Raw genomic sequence first — 6,599 nt, forward strand, 5'->3', positions numbered from 1 at the left:
ACCTCAATCTCCAGGGCATCTGCAAAATCGAGAGTCGGTCAAAGGTGAAATAACATTGATATATTACCACAGTTCATCGTACTTATTTCATGCTTAACACTATCCCTGGTGTTAACATGCCGACTACTCATGACACATATCAATAATCAACATAAAATCATAGAGTCATGGAGACCAATCCACTCACAAACTACTTGTACATGCACTGCCTCGCATATACCAGGTCACATGTGGCCTTGCCATAAATTCCAAATGTTCCACACTCAGTTTCCCTAAAGAGAAGTTCACATTCTCAAACAGAGCACCATCACGGTTAAGTAATGGCGTAAGGCATCATACCTTACAACAAAGTTTACCGGTGCTCCCCAGGGAGACACGCTTGGTCGAAAGAAGTCTTTCGCCAAAAGATCTTCAATGAGCTTCTTCAGCTCTCCAACTCCAGTGGCGACATCCGATATGGAGCTAATGAAATAGGCCCCACACCAGGCAACAAATCTATGGAGAACTCTATCTCCCGCTGCGACGGAACTCAGGAATCTCCTCAGGAAACACCTCGAGGAATTCCCCACCACAGGAATACCAGTGATATCCTCCTGTGCCCCACTCACCAAACCTCCCAACATGACATATCTGAATGCCCCTGCACTCAAGGCTCTCCTAGCCTGCAACAATGATATATACGGCGAGGAGCTGGTCGTGGAGTCACACGGAGGTGTCACCACTCGCTAGGCACAACAATCAATCAATCAGTCATCACACAACTATTGGACAATCCATCCATGCCAAGGATGATTTCCAAAATTAGTCATCGGTAATCCCATTTGATCTACCAAGAACTCACGGCCATCCCACTGAAACACGACATCTCGATGTACAGTGGTAGTATCACACTTTTCTCCGGTGGCGGTAATTACCCGCAACGGAGAATAATGCACAAACATGGGCAACTCACGCCCCACAGAAATCGGGGTTGCAACAATGAATTCATAGCCCCGGAGTAAAAAAAACATCAACAAATGATGCACCAAAGGTAACAGTACCTCAGACAAGGTTCGGAGCTCGGTCCGACTGCTGGCAATCCGACGTATACACATGACCGGTAGCAGGTGGCACTGCAGGTGCCGAAAAAGGTGCCAAATGAACCATTTGTAATGGAACTTCCTGAACTGCTGCAGCTCTCGCCGTCGACGACGGACACTCTCTAGCATAGTGGCCCTCCTTGCCACACTGGAAACAGATAGTCTGGCCGGTAGCACACGAGCCCAGATGAACCTTCCCACATCCCGTGCATCTGGGAGTAGGAGGTTTCGCTGCACTCCCTTGAGCAGAAGTCCTCTTGAACTGATTTGGCGCTTGCCTAGCCGCCAACTGCTTCCCTTTGTCCTTGCTCCCAAACTTCCTATCTTTCCAGGAAGTGGAACTACCAGTTCCTTTCGTATCAGTAATCTTGGCCCTCTTGGCCTTACTCGAGTTGTAGAAATCCTCGATGTCCCGACACTGCTACACCAGTGTCCCGAAGTCGCTAGAAGCAGATCCCGCAAGGTAACCAGCAATATCCTTACTAAGTCCTCTGCGGAACTTAGCAGCCAAGAAAATAGGAGTAGGCCTCTCCATCCAAAAGTGAGCGAACTTAACCAGCTCATTAAACTTGGCCAGGTACTCGTCAACAGACAACGAGCCCTACACCAACCGGTTGAAGTCCCCTTGCTTTCTCTCCTATGCATCATAGGGAAAGTACCGACCCAGAAAGCAATCCTCGAAGAATGGCCATGTCATAACATGACCTTGCATCTCGAACGTGTGAGAGGTGTTCATCCACCACTCATGGGCATCGCCTTCCAACATATAAGTAGCAAACATCATCTTCTGCTGATCCGTACACTGTATGACCCGGAAGATCTTGTCCAGCGCCTGAAGCCATCTCACCGCAGCAATAGGGTCATAAGACCCATCAACTAGTAGTTTATACAACTCAAGCTAAAAGTGCTAACAAAATAGTGGCATGGACAACTCCCATGCTCACCCAAATAAGGCAACAAAGCCCAACATAAGTCTCAACTCAATAACCATAAATGACAGAAAACATAAACAGCATCCAATCCAGTCATGCCAGCATAAATATAACAGCAATAATCATCAACTAAGCTCTGACCTTCTTCCGCCAGAGGCATCAATCCCCATACTACCTGAACCAGAAATAAGCATTCTCCAAACGTGGGGTGAGATCTCTAAACAAGAAATCTCAGTAAGACAAGGGGTCCTCAATGATCTTCCACCCCAAGCTCACTTACATATGCAATATAAGTTCTAAAAGCAGTATTTCAATATCAGTTCCAAGATCACTGCAATGCAACAAATATTCATGTCATGTGAGTTATAACAATTCTACTGATCAGAGAAATGCAGGAATACGTCTATTACCCACATAAATGCCAGCCCATGTTGTACCAGCCCATGCTGTACCCGCCCACAGGAATACCCCGTGGCATCCTGTTTAGACGGAACACCACATATATATCATATAGCATTTGCACTTAACAGTTCATTAGCATCTCGGCAAAACAATACATGAAAACACATCATGCATATAAACCATCCCCCCATGGAGTATGGTGGAACAGACAATGGCTAACCCGAGAACACGAAAGCTTATCTTGTAAGCTAGCTATCCAAACCAAGAGTCCACACAAGCTCAAGGCCCACAAACAGCACAATCATAATCTGTTCATACCATAATTAATCATCAATAATCATAGCTCAGAGTACATTAAGTGATTAAGTCTTTCTTACTTATTTTAACTCATTACATGCTGTTTTTGCAGGAAGTATTCGAATACTCCACGAGTAGTATTCGAATACTCCAGCTCTGTAGAAAGTATTTGATTACTTTCATTTAAGTATTCGAATACTACCAAGTATCCGAATACTTTTCCCCCAGTATTCGCATACCACAGTATCCGAATACCAAACCTCATTGTATTCAAATAATTTCCAGTATTCGAATACTTCTTCAAAGGTATCCGAATACTTTTCTTCCCAGAAAAGTATTCCAATACTCCTATAAGAAGTATTCGACTACCAGCTTAAAAATACAGTTGCAACTCTTTACCAAAAACTATAATATTTTAATATGTTAAACTAGACATCTCAAGCTTTCCAAAGACATATTTTATGTCTCAATCGGAGTTGTATAAATTCAGTTATGATTTTTGCAAAGTTCCTACAACAAGCTGAATTTCCAGCAATAGGGTCTCGACTTCAACATACACTAAGAGAAATTCAATTATCCAATGGATCCAAAAATTTACAGGGTTGTAGCCCTATGTGTTAGCTTCACATAGGTCCAAACCTCACTTAATTTAGAGCTCTGAAGCTCGAGATATCGCGATTTTACTAAACTAAGTCGCCGTTGTCTCGCGAAGTATTCGATTACTGCATTTTTCCTGGAAGTATTCGAATACTGACCGAAACGTATTCGAATACTTCTTCGACAGAATGCAGAAAACTGAGTTTTAAAGGTATAATTGACCTCCAATGATCCAAACTCGATCTGGATTCCAAGAACTCCAAAATCAGATGTTCATATGCATGTTAGGGACTTAGAAACACATTCCTTTTATTAAATGGTTCAAGTTACGATTTTTAATTTCTTAAACAAGCTTAAATCATCAAAATGACAAAGAGGTGAACATGTATACCTACAAGGCTTCAAAACTTCGAAAATGGCACTGACTTGGAGCCTCCAACACAGCTCTAAGGTACTGACTTTAAGGAACCACGAATTTGGTCAACAAGCTTAGCCCTTTAGGCCAAAAGGTGGCTTCTTGAAGCTCAAGAAGCCAAGAACAAGGTCACACAAGCCCAAACCCAAGAGGGCAGCACCAAAGTCAGCAACTCCACCTCACCACAAAGGCTACAATATCAGAAATGTGACACACCACACCCTCACAAGACCAACTCCCACAAGCTAGAGTGTTTAGGTGAAGAGAAGAGGAGGAAAAATGGTTTCTTGGAGCTTTTGCTATGGAGAGTTAAGGTAGCAAGGGAAGAAATGGTCAGCAGCCAAAGGGGTCCAAAACTCACGTAAGGGAATAAGCATTCTGACCTAGGGCATTGTGCCACTAGCTTATATAGGCCCACTTAAGTTAAAACACACAGTATTAACAAAAATAGCTACGCTTATCGTTTTAATCTCAAAATTGAGATTCTTAACCTACTCAATTTTACAAGAATTATCATATTTTTCTTATATTTTTCGCAGCACCTTTCTGGTACGCGCTTTTCATAGCCAGTATCAGTTTCTGGCACCAGTTCTCATTATTTTAACTTGAAACTCGTTTTACAAGTCCTATATATTATTCTAGGAATTATCATGCGCTTATTATAATTTTCTGGGATACTTCTTCGGTACGCATTTATACCGACTAGCAGAACCGGTATCTGACGAAAAGCGACTTTCAACATTATTACTCAATTACTATAATTATTAAAGCCTCATAATAATTATTAGGGTCAATTATGGAATTATTTCCTAATTCTCATATTTAATTAATTAACTTCCTTAATTAACGGTGCTGGTTCTTACAACATCACACCAATGGAGGCTTGGGGTTCTCTTTTCTTTATTATTTCTTTTCAATTCAGTATGCTAGAGTAGTCTTTTATGTAGTTAAGGGTAGATGGAACCCAATTGAATCTTTATGTTTATGAATTAAATTGTCTCCGAATTTTTTTCTTTTTATAATTGAATAAATTTATCTATCTTTAATGCTTTCTATGAGTTTGCTCCTCATAGAATGATTTTGGGGAATTGTATGACAATAGGGATGTTGGTGCATGAACCCTTACTTGGTAAATTTATCATAATCCTTGTGATCTAGGGATAGACATAGGGTAATTATGCAATCTTGTAATTCTTGATCTTAATGCATGTTTTCTTGGGGAATAATCGGGGAACTAGAGTTCTTTCAAGATCACATAGATTTAGGGTAACAAGGAATTGAGCCCTAATTAACTAAGATAGAATTGAGTGGCAATATATTAAGAAAAAGTTCTTGATAGTTTAATTCATAACATATTGAGGAGATTGGGGGAAGTCGAAACCTTAACCACGCTTGTTTTAAATTCTTAATCAAACATCATCTTTCATTCATTCTTTTTAATTCTGAATTTTTTAATTGAATACTTTTCATTACTTGTCTTTAATTTTCAAGTTCTTCAATTACAACTCTCTTCATCTAAATTCTTGATTTTCCAACTAAAACGCAATTAGCGAACTAGTGCTTGAAATTCTGATCCTTTAGGGAACGATCTCGTACTTCGGTACACTTTATTACTTTACGATCGGTGCACTTGCCGAGTCGCAACAAGTTTTTGGCGCCGTTGCCGGGGATCGAATTCTTCAACATTAGAAGTAACTAATTAACTTTTAGATTGGACGTTTTAATTTTCTGTACTTTATACATTTTTCAAAAATATTTTTTCTCAATTAAAATTCTGCATCAATTTTCTGCATATTTATTTTTCTGCATTCTTTGTTTGTTTATTTTTTTATTTATTTTTTCTGTTTTTCTATTTTGTCTTTTTTCTATTTTTTTGCACATCTTTTCAATCTTAGTTTATGCGAGGTACTCTTAACCCGCGAATCTTGTAGTTTGATCCTGAGATAGAAAAGACAGAAAGGAAACTTAGGAATAACGCAAAAGCAAAGAAAGCGAAGGAAACAAAGGCATCAACTTCGACGGAACCAAAGGAGGAACCTATGGCAGAAAATAATCAACTCGCTCCAAGGATGTTGGGGGATTCCATGACCCCAGCTCGAGTCCCACAGACGACAAGCATTGTTAGACCAAACATAGAGGTTAACAACTTTGAACTGAAACTAGCACTGCTGCAACTGATTCAAAAAGAACAGTTCGCTGGAGGAAGCACGGAGAACCCCTATAGTCATCTTGATAACTTCTTACTTTATTGTGATACATTAAAAGTAAATGGAGTTCCTCGTGATGCTATCTTGCTCAGGCTATCTCCATGCTCACTGAAGGATGAAGCAAGAGATTGGCTGCAGTCTCTACCTAAAGGAAGCATAACCAATTGGGATGACTTAGCAAGGAAATTCTTGGCTAGATTTTTCTCAGCCTCAAAGATGGCAATACTCAAGGCGGAGATCACTGCTTCTGAACAAAAAGACAACGAATCTTTGTACGAGGCTTGGGAACGATTCAAGGGATCACTCAGGAAGTGTCCTCAACATGGAATTGAAGCATGTGAGAAAGCAAGAATCTTTTCCAAGGGATGACATCCAGCACAAGAACACTGGTGAATGTTGCTGCAGGAGGCTCCCTGAAAACAAAAACTCCAGAGGAAGCGCTAGAATTACTGGAATCTCTAGCTTCTCAGGAATTTGAGAATGCCTCTGCCCCAGTTGCACAAAGGAGAGCAGGAATTATGAAGCTTGACGGCTATGATGCACTCTTAGCCCAAAATGAACAGATGCTACAAATGCACAAGAAACAACAAGAACAATTAGATGCCCTTAATAAAAAATTTAATCTTTCTCAAGTTTCTTTTGTTTCTAATTCTAATATTAAATGTGGTAT

General features: G+C 40.4%; 1 non-coding gene across 1 annotated transcript; it reads right to left on the reverse strand.

Annotated features, from left to right (window-relative positions):
- Positions 1–6,151: 6,151 nt before the first annotated feature.
- Positions 6,152–6,258, reverse strand: LOC133301718 (small nucleolar RNA R71). Its single transcript, XR_009750237.1, has one exon. It is a non-coding gene; the product is annotated as a small nucleolar RNA R71 (small nucleolar RNA).
- Between the last annotated feature and the right edge of the window lie 341 nt (positions 6,259–6,599).

This window comes from Gastrolobium bilobum, unplaced genomic scaffold (assembly GCF_033153095.1).
Source record: "Gastrolobium bilobum isolate Gb01-03AN ecotype WA unplaced genomic scaffold, APGP_CSIRO_Gbil_v1 utg6199, whole genome shotgun sequence".
NCBI classification, from domain to species: Eukaryota; Viridiplantae; Streptophyta; class Magnoliopsida; order Fabales; family Fabaceae; genus Gastrolobium; species Gastrolobium bilobum.